The 13,073-nt window shown below is 34.7% G+C and overlaps 1 long non-coding RNA gene across 1 annotated transcript; it reads left to right on the top strand.

Moving 5' to 3' along the window:
* Positions 1–3,754: 3,754 nt before the first annotated feature.
* Positions 3,755–11,387, top strand: LOC103485614 (uncharacterized). The gene is made up of 3 exons (XR_007819337.1): positions 3,755–4,833; positions 9,959–9,988; positions 10,803–11,387. It is a non-coding gene; the product is annotated as an uncharacterized LOC103485614 (long non-coding RNA).
* Positions 11,388–13,073: the final 1,686 nt, after the last annotated feature.

The following is a 13,073-nucleotide window of genomic DNA, read 5'->3' as shown; positions in this document are numbered from 1 at the left end:
TACCCCAAGCTGTTCGAGGATTAGAACTTTCGAGGACAAAAGTTTCTCAAAGAAGGGAAGATTGTAACACCCCAAAATTTAAGTAATTTATTCGCAATTATCTTAAGTTTAATTTTGAAAATTTTTTGGTGTAATTTTGATTCAATTGTTGAAATATTTGATTTGTAGAGATTGGAATTTATTAGATATTTTAGAAAATATCTAATTGTATAAATTTGGAATTTATGATTAAAGTTATTTGTTTTAAGAGATTTGTATTTGGGAGAAATTTGATTAATTATATATGATTATGTAATTAAATTTGAAGTTGAAATAATTATATTATGTAGGTAATATAATTATGTAAGAATATTTATTTTGGGAAAGATAAATTGATTTGATTGGAGAGGGAGGGAGATTTAAGTTTAAAAAGTAAACTTGATGGGTTTAAATGAAGAGAGAGAATGGGTTGTTTTATTTGGAATAAAATAAAGAAAAGATAAAAGAAAAGTAATAATAATTATATTATTATTATTTCATTAAATAACTCCTTTGAAAACATGACACTATTCATCTTCTTCTTCCTCATCACAAGAAAATCTTAAAGAGAAAACCCTAGCCGCGCCTCGCCGCCGCCGCCACCTATCTCCGATCGACGACCGTCGTGCAAGCCTACTTATTTCGTGCAAGTCGTTCGTCCCACATGTTAGTCGTCCATCTCCGTCGCAAGCGAGCTGCGCCTTACCCGAGCCATTTTTCACGTCGAGCTGAGCTGCCAACCCAACTCTCCACGAGCCACACCTTACCTGAGCCGTTCTTCGCACTGAGTCGAGCTGCCAACCTAACTCTGCATGAGCAGCGCCCTACCCGAGCCGATTCCCTCCTTCAGTCAAGCCGCCTAACTAGTTTCCCCTCTAACCAAGTCATTTTGAGCCACTAAGCTTATTTTTTGACTTTTCACCTATTGTTTTGGTAAACTTTGGGTAAGTGGATTGAATTTTGGTTAATGCCCAACAAATATTGATTTTTGGACTCTAATTAATTTAATTTTAGATTTTGGATTAAATTGGTTAGATTTTAATTGGAAGTTGAGTTGTGGAATTTTTTCCAACCAAGGTTAGATTTTAATTGGATTCTAATATGCATAATGTGTTCATGATTTATGATGATGGGTAGTCATGACTAGCCTATGCTGATGATGACAGTTAGTTCTGACTGAGTTATGTTGATGATGACTGTTGATGTTGATGTTATGCATGAATTATAAATCTCATGATTTAGAATGCTATGGTTAATATTCATGTCATGATTATGATGTTATATTATGCTACATTCTGTGAATGAGTCACTATTAGCTTTATCTATTAGAGGATCACCACCTTTTTATGACTGTGTAATCCAACAGGATCACCTGTCCAGTATGAGATGATATATTACGAGTGACTTGACGGGATCACTCACAGCCCGATTGTCTTAGTGTTTCTTTTGAGATTCACTAAAGACTAGTTTGTCCTAGGTGTTCCTTATGTTCACTGAAGACCAATTTTGTCCTAGGTGTTCCTTTGGGTTTACCAAATACTAGAGATGTTCCTACGGGATCACAGATTGTGCATGTTTGGGAACGTGCCAGTTTAGGGGTACCACTTTACAGAACTCTAATAGGAAGTTAACAGTCTAGCGGGACTAGTAGTAGGTCTTTTACTAAGTATATTTTTATATTCACTCTTTTGTGTTCAAATTTTTCAGGCAAAGGTAAAGGGAGAGGTAGAGGAAAGTTGGCGAATGACAAGAAGTGATCGTAGCATGCCATATGGAACGTTTTGCTTCTGCCATTATGATTTTAGATTGATTTTAGTATTTCTTGTACTTTCATTATTACTCTTTAAAACTAGATAGGGCCCTAACTAGGATTTTATTATTTTGAGATTTATTTCTATTTATTTCTATTTATTTATGATTTTAATTGAGTATTTGAAGTTTTGATCATGAACATTTGTTTTACTTTCCAATTTAATTTAAGAAATTTTATTTTTCTTTAAGTAGTAATATCTTCAGCTTAGTATAAAGAGTTGGGTTGTTACAATATGTGTCACTAAATACCTGTTATTGTATATATATAGATGTATATACTGATAACATCGTTTGTGTATGCAGTGACATATAATGAGATTCAACTACAATTTATGTATTATTGAAGATATGCAGTAGTATATATGTAACAAATCACAGAACATAAATATGAATAAGATATATATATCTGATAAATCACATAATAGAAGTAGATTAAACAGTGGTATATAAATTTATATATTGTTCACGAAAACTTTACTAAAAAAATATGAATAAGATGATCGGAACATGCCATAATTATTGAATATATGCAGTAGTATATAAATTGAGTAAGAAAAAAATTACAAAACATGAGAAAAAAAATATGTGTATGTATTATTGAATATATGCAGTAGTAGTATATATGTAACAATGTATTATTCAGTAGCATATGTGAAAAATCAAAATAGGAGGAACATTAGCAGAATATATGTTACGAAACGAAAGAAGAAATAACAATTTTTTTAAGGAAAAAAAATATATGCTATGAAACGGAAGAATAAATAATATATATATAAAAAAAAGACTAACTGTATCACAAGAAGCAAATTGGAAGGGAAGAAGAAAGAACAATTTTTTTTGTAATAGAAACGTGAGAAGAGTGTTGGCGCCAGAATTGATAATAATTTATACCATATTTAAATCATTCTAAAGGTAATAAAAATGTGAGAAAGAACAATTTGGTTGGGCATAGAAATTGAAAATATTTATTTTGTAGGATAATTCTACATATTATTACCATATAAGATAATAATTTATATCATATTTAAATCATTCTAAAGGTAATAAATATTACATTAATAAATACAAATATATATGTATTAATAATTAAGAAAGCTACAATTGATATAATAAATATAGTTGTTGATAATTAAGGAAAATATTGTTCAAGATTAATGAAATTTGGGTAATAAAGTAAATTCGCTGATTCTTTTATGAAAAATGTTAACCCATTTAAGACTTTTATGAAATATATTAGAAAGAAAGCTATATTGTATAATATCATTTAGCAATTTAGGCTATATTAGCCGAAACCCCATAATTTAATAATCAAAGCCCCTTTAAATATCTTTTTTATTTGATGGGTTGATCCAAAGCGGATGCAAGACAAAGTCCAATCCACATTTTGACTTACAAAAAAGATTGGGCTATGGACCGATGCTTAAGAAGTTAGGCTACTTCAAGCTCACCTAAATCAATACTAGACCTATATATGTTAGAACTATGCCTAAGCCTAAGTTGAATCACTACTCTATTCTATTGATGCAACCATACAAACCACAAAACACAATAGTCATCATGTTACCCTCATTTCTAACTGATTTGTACCATACCAACATGCGAAGATGATAAATGGTAGATTGATTTAAAATACTAAAAAACATTGGAATTTAAGTTTTTGAATTTAAAAAAAAAAAAAAGAAGATCATTTCCATGTGTTTAAAAACGAAATAAAAATCAAAAGGAAGGGTAATTATGAAAAGATATTTTAATTGATTATTATTTAAAAAGAAAAAGAAAAGAAAAAGAAAAGAAAAAGAAAAGGAAAAAGACGGCATTTGGGTGATGGGGCAGTGGAGGCCGTGGAGGCCGGCCATAGGCTTAGAGTTTTCCTAAAGCATCTAGAAACTTCAAAATATATAAAAATAAATATTAACCCTTCACCGGCAACCGCCTACTCCCGGTTCCATCTTCCTCCTTCGCTTTCTGCAACTTCTCACGCGCTCTCACTCGCCATCTTTCCTTCTTTCTCTCTGTCCCAAACCCAATGCCCTCTCTTCTTCTTCTCTCCCTCTTCACACCCATCATCACAACAAAAAACCTCAAAACCTCGCCCCTCTCAGTTCCCCATACTCATTCTTCCACAACATTCCTACTCGAGTTTCGAGAGAATCTCTCCTATTTCCCTGCCTATTTTGACGTCCAATATGGCTTCATCCAAGCTCTTCCCTTCTTCAAATTCGCGAAATTCAAATCTATCTCGGTGTTCTTCTTCTTCTTCCTCTTCTGCCTCCCTTTTAAAACCCCAATTTCTCTCCAATCATTCGAGGAATTATGACTCCCCATCTCGTAATCCACCACCCCATACAATGACCGTCGATGGCTTACTTCCTAATGGCTACAATTCTAATCCCACGGAGTCGTCTATTCTCTTAGATGCACAGATTACTCTTGTTGATTCTTCTAACCCCTATTCTCTTCCCATCAATACAACCACCCCCACCATCACTAATTCCTCTGTCGTCATCGATAGTAATCATAATTCTTCCTCTGCTGCATCACCCACTAAAACTGTGGATGATGTGTAGAGGGAGATTGTTTCTGGTGAGAGGAAGGAATTGAAGGAGGAGGTTGCTAATAAGATCATAACCCTTGAGGATTTTCTTATGAAATATGGAGTTGTGCCTGTCGAGGATATTAAATTTCCTCAGACTGAGAGGCTCAGTGGTGGGAATTTTTTGTTTGATCCAATTCCTTCCACCACATTCCAGGCATTAGATAAGGTTGGAGGATCCATTATTGGATTTGCTAATGGGGTTGATTTGATTGGTAGTAGTGGAAGTGGGGGGAGAGGTAAAAGAGGTCGAGCTACTTTGGAACCTTTAGATAAAGCTGCAGAGCAAAGACAAAGGAGGATGATCAAGAACAGGGAGTCTGCAGCAAGGTCTAGGGAACGTGTGTGGTATGCAAAGGAGATCATTTTTTAATAGGAAACCATCAAATATGTGGAAATCTCCAGCATATGTATGGTTACATCACTTCTCCCATATACTTTCAAAATCACGGTCTTTCTTATATAGTTCGATTATGTGATTGAAGGCAGTGATTTCTGAGGATAGAATAAATAATAAGTTGTTTTTTCTACTCAGTGCATCAGCAACTTTATTCTCCTTTCCAGCTTGGTGTTTAATGACAAAGTCGAATCTTTGGATATAGGAAATCCATCTAGCATGCATCATGCTGATTGATTTTTTAGAGTGTAGGTATTTCAATGAGAAGTGATCTGTCAAGAGTATAAACTCTCTAGAGAGAAGATAGTGCTCTCATTGTTTTAGAGCCCTCACCAATGCGTACAGTTCTTGTTCATAAGTACTCCATGATTGTCTAGACTTGCTTAGTTTCTCACTAAAATATTCGATTGGGTGTCCTTGTTGAGAAAGGACAGCTCCAATACCAGTGCCACAGGTGTCTACTGCTACTTCAAAAGCTTGGAAAAAATCTGGTAGTTTAAGAACTGGGATGTTGCTTAGACTTTCTTTTAATAGGTTGAAACTGTTTTGCTGTTTAGGGCCCCAATCGAATGCTCCTTTCTTTAAACAATCTGTTATAGGTGCAGCAATGGAACTAAAGTTTTGAATAAACTTCCTATAGAATGAAGCCAATCCCAAGAATGCTTGCACTTGTTTGACAGTAGTTGGAGTTAACCAGTTTTTAATTGCCTCTACCTTCTTCTCATCCATTAAAACATGGTCTTTTCTGATTATGAACCCCAAGAAGGCTATTTCATTGGAGCAGAAAATACACTTCTTGAGATTTACATAAAGTTCATTGTGGTTAAGTACTTGGAACAGTTGGTCAATGTGTTGGAGGTGTTGATCATAGGTTTTGCTAAAGACAAGAATGTCATCAAAGTAAACTATAATAAACTTGTTTAAGAAAGGGTGCAGTACCTTGTTCATTAACCTCATGAAAGTGCTAGGAGCATTAGAAAGGCTAAATGGCATTACAAGCCACTCAAAAAGTCCTTCATTGGTCTTGAAGGTTGTTTTCCATTCATCTCCAAGTCTGATACGTATTTGATGATAATCACTTCTTAGATCAATCTTCGAAAAAATACAAGCACCTCCCAATTGATCTAACAAATCACTGACCCTCGGGATTGGAAATCTATATTTTACTGTGATTTTGTTGATAGCTCTACTGTCCACACACATCCTCCAAGTTCCATCTTTTTTGGGAGTTAATAGTGCTGGTACTGCACAAAGGCTGAAGCATGACTTAATGTGCCCTTTTTTTAATAGTTCTTCAATGGTATCATGTAAAATTTTATATTCATTTGGGCTCATGCGATAGTGAGGTAAGTGAGGAAAAGAGGCACCTGGAAGTAATTCAATATTGTGCTGTATATACCGCAAAGGAGGAAGGCATGTAGGTTCTTTGCTGATTTTAGGGTACTTCTTGAACAATTCTTTAATGGCTTCAGGGATTTGTTCATCTCTTGTTGTATCTTCAGTCCCGGACATGACAATGCCCAAAATTTCATTCTCTCTTTCTCTAAGAAATTTCTTTCCACTGATAGTTACGAATAGGCTGCCTTTCTTCTGATTTTTCTCAATATTATCATCTTTTCTTTTTTGTAAAGGAAGGAGAATTACTTTTTTATTCATCCACATGAACTCATAGGTATTCTCTCGGCCTCTGTGCATAATTTGGACATCAAACTGCCAAGGTCTCCCCAATAGGATGTGGCAAACGTCCATTTCAATTACATCACATACCATTTGATCTTTGTAGCTATTCCCAATAGAGAGAGGAACATAACAAATTTCAGAGATCAACGTTTCTCCTCCTTTCTTTATCCAGCCGATTTTGTAAGGTTTTTCATGCGGTTGAGTTTTGAGGTTGAGGGCTGTAACTAGTTTTTTGGACACGAAGTTTTCACTGCTTCCACTATCGATGATTACATTGCAAACTTTGCCTTGAATTGTGCATCTTGTCTTGAATAAACTATGTCGCTGCAATTGATTTTCTTCTTTTGGAGAAATAAGAACTCTCTGTAAGATGCAAGATAGGCTATCCCCTTCATCAGCTTCAATCACTTCAGTCTCTTCATCAAATTCTCCCAGACTTCTATTACTTCCATCATCATTATCTTCTGCTACTGCTATAGTCTTCCTTTGTGGACATTGGTTTGAAGGATGTCCCATCTGTCCACATCTATAGCAGTTACCTGAGAAGGGACGTTGATAAGGGTTTTTTCCTTTCTTTTCTCCTTCTGGAACTTCTTTCTTTCCACTACTCTCTTCTTGTTCTACTGGTTTTTCAGATGTTGAGTTCTTTAATTTGGAATTTCCTGCAGTAGTTTTCTTTGAGGCAGAAGGTTCCCAGGGTCTTTTTCTTGTTGATTTTGCTCTGTTTTCAATCATCTCTTCTACCGTTTCAGCATAAGTAATGGCTTCTGATAAATGTTGAAATGGTTGGAGCTTAACCTTCTCTTTTAAATCAAATCGTAGGCCTCCCACAAACCATGAGATTAAGTGTTTTTCTCCTTCCATCAGATTTGTTCTGGCCCCCAACCGGTGAAATTCTTCGATGTATTTAGCCGTTTTTCGCATTCCTTGTCTACAATTTTGGTATTGTGTGTAAAGTGTCTGCTCATAATTAGGAGGTACAAACCTCTGTTTCATCAGTTTCTTCATCTTTTCCCACGATCGAATAAGGTGCTTTCCTTGTTTTTGACGATTCACTGTGATTTGATCCCACCACGCTGAAGCACCACCTTTTAACTTCAACGCTACTAAGTGAACTTTTTTGTTTTTGGCTGTCCCCATATAAGCAAAAAAATTCTCTGTGTTCTTTAACCAATCTAAAAAATTTTCAATGTTGCGTTTACCGTCGTAGCTCGGGAGATCAATCTTCATTTTATATTCAGAATTTTCTCGTTGCTGTCTTTCGTTTTAGACATATCGGTGTCGTCTGAATTCATTAATATCATCGTTGTCGCTTTCTTCTGAAGAAGAGGAGTTTTGAATTTCTTCTTCGTGCGCTCGCCACTCAATCCTTCGATCGCGTCTGCCTTGCGGAAGTAGCCACTGATCTTCTGGTATTATTCTTTCTTGAAAATTTTGTTGAGGTTTGAAATATTCAAGACCTCTTCTACCTCTCCTTCCCCAATTTTGTAATGTCGGCGGTTCTACATCTCTATCATTTCGCCGCGCATTTTCTTCATCTAATCGATGTACAACGCCGTTCAACAGTTGCCGGATTTCTTCGATGGAAGCTTCCACTGACCGCAAGCATCTTGAGGAAGTCCTCGGAGAAAGGATGGGGGTTTCTCCCGCCTCTTGTCGTTCCTCAGCCGCTAGAGCTCTACCACGCTGATTGATCATCGGTCCCAAGTCCGAAGATGCTCTGATACCAAGTTTGGTAACAACTAAACTCTTTTTTTTTATTTAATTCTCAGTCTACCAAATTGAAGGTAGTTGTGCTTTTTATAGAGGAATGTAGTTTTTATTATAACTGTGATTTAACTAATTGCTAACTAATTGATGGTTAGTTAGTTAAAACTAACTCTATGGCCATTGGTCTTACATCAGCTTTTCTTCCTCCGTTTGATTCTTTTTTTTTTTTTCTTTCTGATTCTTCTTAGCCTTCATGAAATTAGTATGAAATTACAAAATGGCAAACGATTCTCTGAGGGATGACAAAATGCTATTTCTATCTGAAATAAGGGATGCATGTAAGATCATGATCGCAAAAAAATGGAGTGAATTTTCACCAAGTGAGTGATGTATACAAAAGGGGATATGAGGGAAATCTATCTCTTTATCCTCAAAGATGTGGTGATTCTGTTCATTCCAAATGAGCCAAAAGTAAACTTTGATGATGAAGGTCTACAAGATCACTCATTCTTGAACATTGAGGCCAATAAGGAGCATATTCAAAAGAATCAATGGGTCATTTTGGAAAACTGCACTATAGTTGAAGCACGATAAGCTTCTCCCCTAAAAGCCTTCAGACCTCCATGAAGTCTCTTGATCAGTTCCACTCGTATCCCCTGTTCATAGTTTCCAGTATACTGTTATATAATTTTAATTCGTTGGTTGTGGTGATTTTCTATCTTGTTAATCAAGTAATTCATCATTCTTACAGTTTATTGCTGACAAAAGTACTAAGTAATTAGAGTGACCTCGTGCATCTAACTACAATTGGGATGCATCAAACCTTTTTTCTTCTGTCGACTCCAAATTTGATCTTGAGCCATATCTTTGCTGCAATGCATAGTGAATAATCATTTATTTGAATTGAACTAATAGTGGGTTATAGGGAAGAAAATATTATTTGGAGTGGAGACTAGAGAGCATTCTCTGTTTGCTATGTACTTGTGAGCCATAATTAAAGTATGGTTAAAATTTTGTGATTTGTCAGTTTGATGTGTTGGGGTACTAAGTTGTTCATCTTGAATTCTTGTCCACTGAACAATTAAAGGGTTAGGTATTTCTGATTGTAAAAGAGTTCAAAAGAATACAAAAAAATGAATTTTTACTAGACAAAGTACTTTTCATCTAATAGAAATGAAGCTGTAGGATATTTTGGGAAAATCACTAAATATTCATATATGGGGTATGTGTTACAGTGTTGGAGAAGGAAGAGAATAATAGTTGTGGATCCCATTTTTTACTATTTCAAATATGATAATGAAAAGAAATACCTTTATAATGTGTGCTGTTATTTCAAAAATCTAGAGGACTGGAAATTATCAATTTCTGAAAGGAGAGACTTAGATGTGTAGAATCCAACTTAGTATAGGCTAGGATTGGGAAGTAAGGATTTTAGTCTCTGTTTAGGTTGTGCAAGTGAATGTTTGCATGAACCTTGGGGTTTGGACTAGCATTGAAATTTGCTCAACTTCACAGCTTATAGCTTAGCAATAACTATCATGTACACTCCTATTGAGATCAGAGGTTCAAATCCTCTTACCCTATTTGTTGTACTAAAAAGGGTCTTGCCTCCTCTTTCATATTACTTTTATGATTCTGTTCAGAGTGGTTGTAGATTGACAATCTTGTAGCTGTATAAATAGAGCACTATTGTCTGTTTTCATTTGTGTTGATTGTATAGTAGCATTTAAAATTTCTCTCTTTTGCAGGCCGAGAGGACTAAAGAGAGGCTCAAGCAGGTATTGGTTTTAAATTTCGAACCTAATAATTAATATTACTGTGTGCGTTGAGTATTATCTTTCAGTTCTCTTGTGCTATCTTTCTTGTTTTCTTTTAGAAAAGATAGAGTAACGTGAATTTCTGAAATCTAGAGGTCTTGTTAGAACAGTTGTAGTTAATTTTCTTGCTCCATTTTGCTGAGAAATCTTTGATCAATACTTGAGTTTCATTAACCTAATTGAAGTGTACTTTGCTGTTACTGAGGACGTCATTAAATTTAGTCCTCTTGGGACTGGAAGCAATTGAAGTTCGTCAAATATTGGCTTATTGAATATTTGATTGCATTACATATAGTTGTAACGTGTTGGAAGTATGGTCAATCTCTATTCTCCATCGTCTAACATTCTTTAGACTTGTAATTTTTGTTAAAAAAAACTTTAGGGCTGCAATATCAATGTTTTCTTTTGGCAACTGAGGATGTAAGTTAATATGGTTCACTAGGTTCAATCCGAATGATGTCCATGTCGTTGATATTTGTATTGGCAAGAACGTATTAAACCTAGTATTTCTTTCTCTTTGAGGTGTATATTGACATTTGTGTCCTTAACATGTTTGGACTGACTTTTTAAATGTATAAAAGCATGTTCTTGAGTACACAAAATTTTTTTAGGCATTTAGAAAACAGCATTATGCATATACTCATCTGACGATTTTCACAAACTGGTTATTCATATGTTTGCTCGATGTTTCAGTTTTCATTCTAGGGTGACTAAGTTTAAAGTTGAACTACATCACTTCATTTATTGCTGGTTTGAGATTTTTTTCCTGGTGCAGCTAATGGACAAGGTGATTCTTGTGGTTGAAAAGCGACGACCCCAGCGAGTGATTCGACGAGTTAATTCCATGCAATGGTGAACTATGCATCTTCCACAACACAGGTACAACCGATAATGAAAGCAGTAGGGGCAAGAAGAAACAGAAAGAGAGAGATAGGCAATAGTATTTAACAGTTACTTAAAAACATATTCTTCGGTGCTGAAAGGAAAAGTGCAGGGAATATAATGAACAATCCTTTTATCAAAGAACTGATTGGGCAGAGACGACAACAACAGCAACAAGATACATGAAAAAACAGATGATTTATAGGTGTTATTACAACAAAGTGGATCAGAGCAAATAAAGAAGGTAGAAACTTGAGATGCTCTGTCTCACATTTTTTTGCTTTTTTTCTAAATGCATGAGAGAGTAAATAGAGGAAGAAGTTGAGTTCGAGTGGTAGCATTTTATATGGTTTTGTTGGATAGTTGAAATCTAACAACATATGACAAAACTATTCCTTGTTTTGTTATAATACATACAATTGCTAGAATAGTGTAGTGGGTGGTGGTAATAGAGGTATATATAATTTATGATTGGTTATTTCTATTTCTCCTCAGTTTTTCTTAGCAGTTGGAGAATGCTTTGGGTAATAGGATTAAATTTGTTATATGATGAGATCAAATTGTACGGTCTAAATTACAAGACTACACTATTGTTCATCTTCTCCAATCTACTCAGTTCATACTTCGCACGCATGTCATCGCCTACCAACTTCATTCTCCTCCACGATTCCACCTCCAAACAACCGTACCTCCACGAATCTCCACCGCCTATCCAGCACTTCAAAACTCCCTCGCCACACCTTTAACAACTCCCCCTAATGCCACTGTCACCGCCACGTCTACTTCCAAAAAAGTTTTTTTTTCTTTTTTTTTTCTCTCTTGTCATTTAATATAATGTTGTTGAATTATTTAATTGAATTTATATTTAATAAAGATGATTGAAATTTCCAAGTCCCAACACGATTGACTTCATTTATCCAACGTTAGACCATATAATATAATTAGTCTTTTCTTCATTGATGTCTTAATTACATGTTTTAGTCAAAGTCAAACTAACTCACTTCCACTTTACCGTACTGCCCCTACTTAATTATTTATTCTCCTTTATTTTGTGATACATTTTCATTTTCTAAACTCCAACATATATATATGTATATGTAGGTCTGTGACTAAACTCAATTTTAGATCATGTTTGGTAAAACTTAAAAGATCCTAACTTTAATTTATCGTTTTTTGTTTATGTAATATTTTTAAAACAACGTAGATAAGCACATGCTTAATTTATGCCATATAACTTTTATGATATATGTTTTAATTATATCATGTCATTATCATATTATTCTTATTGATTTTAACATTTGATGTTTGAAATATGAAATTGTTAGAAAACAATCCCGTTCGTTTTGAAATAAAGTGAAGCCAAATACATTGTGGTGATTAATTGAAAACTAGAAGTTGGGTGTTTCCATTTTTTTTGATACAAACTATACAAAAATTGAAGGATTTTAATTACCACGTGGAGAAAGAAAGGATCGGTTTGGAGAAAGATTTTTCTGAAGAGATAATATTTCTTCCTTTTCTCTTGTATTAATGAATGAAGATAAGGATGCATTTATACAGCAGTAAACTCTAGAATGATGGAAAAGAAAATAATAAAATAATAGTAAAGACCCAATACAATTTATACAAGTGTAAGCAAGTAATTGGTAAAGAAATCTTCCTTCAACTAATTTCTAACCATTTGAATGTTCTGGAATTTTTTATAATTCCGTGAGAATGATGAGGTGGCATTTGTTGAGGATCCATGTGTATTGCTTGTGTGGCAACCTTTTCTAATATTCCCCCTCAAACGAGAGGGTAATTCAATTACCCTGAGTTTGGACCTCAAATAATAAAAGTGAGAATGGGTAAGAGGCTTTGTAAGACAATCTGCCAATTGATCTGATGAAGGTATATATTGAACTTCAAGTGCACCGCGAAGAACTTGATCATAAACGAAAAACACATCTATCTCAATGTGCTTAGTTCTAGCATGAAAGACAGGATTGGTTGCAAGCGCCCCTGCACTAATGTTATCACACCACAAAATAGGTTTAGTATGAATAGGAATAGAGAGTTCAGAAAGTAGTTGTGTGACCCAAATAATTTTCGATGCAACATGTGCTAATACACGATATTCCCATTCGGTGCTTGAACGAGCTGCAGCACTTTGTTTCTTTGAAGA

The sequence above is a fragment of the Cucumis melo genome, chromosome 3, assembly GCF_025177605.1.
Source record: "Cucumis melo cultivar AY chromosome 3, USDA_Cmelo_AY_1.0, whole genome shotgun sequence".
Classification (NCBI taxonomy): Eukaryota; Viridiplantae; Streptophyta; class Magnoliopsida; order Cucurbitales; family Cucurbitaceae; genus Cucumis; species Cucumis melo.
The sequence above is the reverse complement of the archived record's forward strand: the minus strand, read 5'-3'. Positions and strand labels throughout refer to the sequence as shown.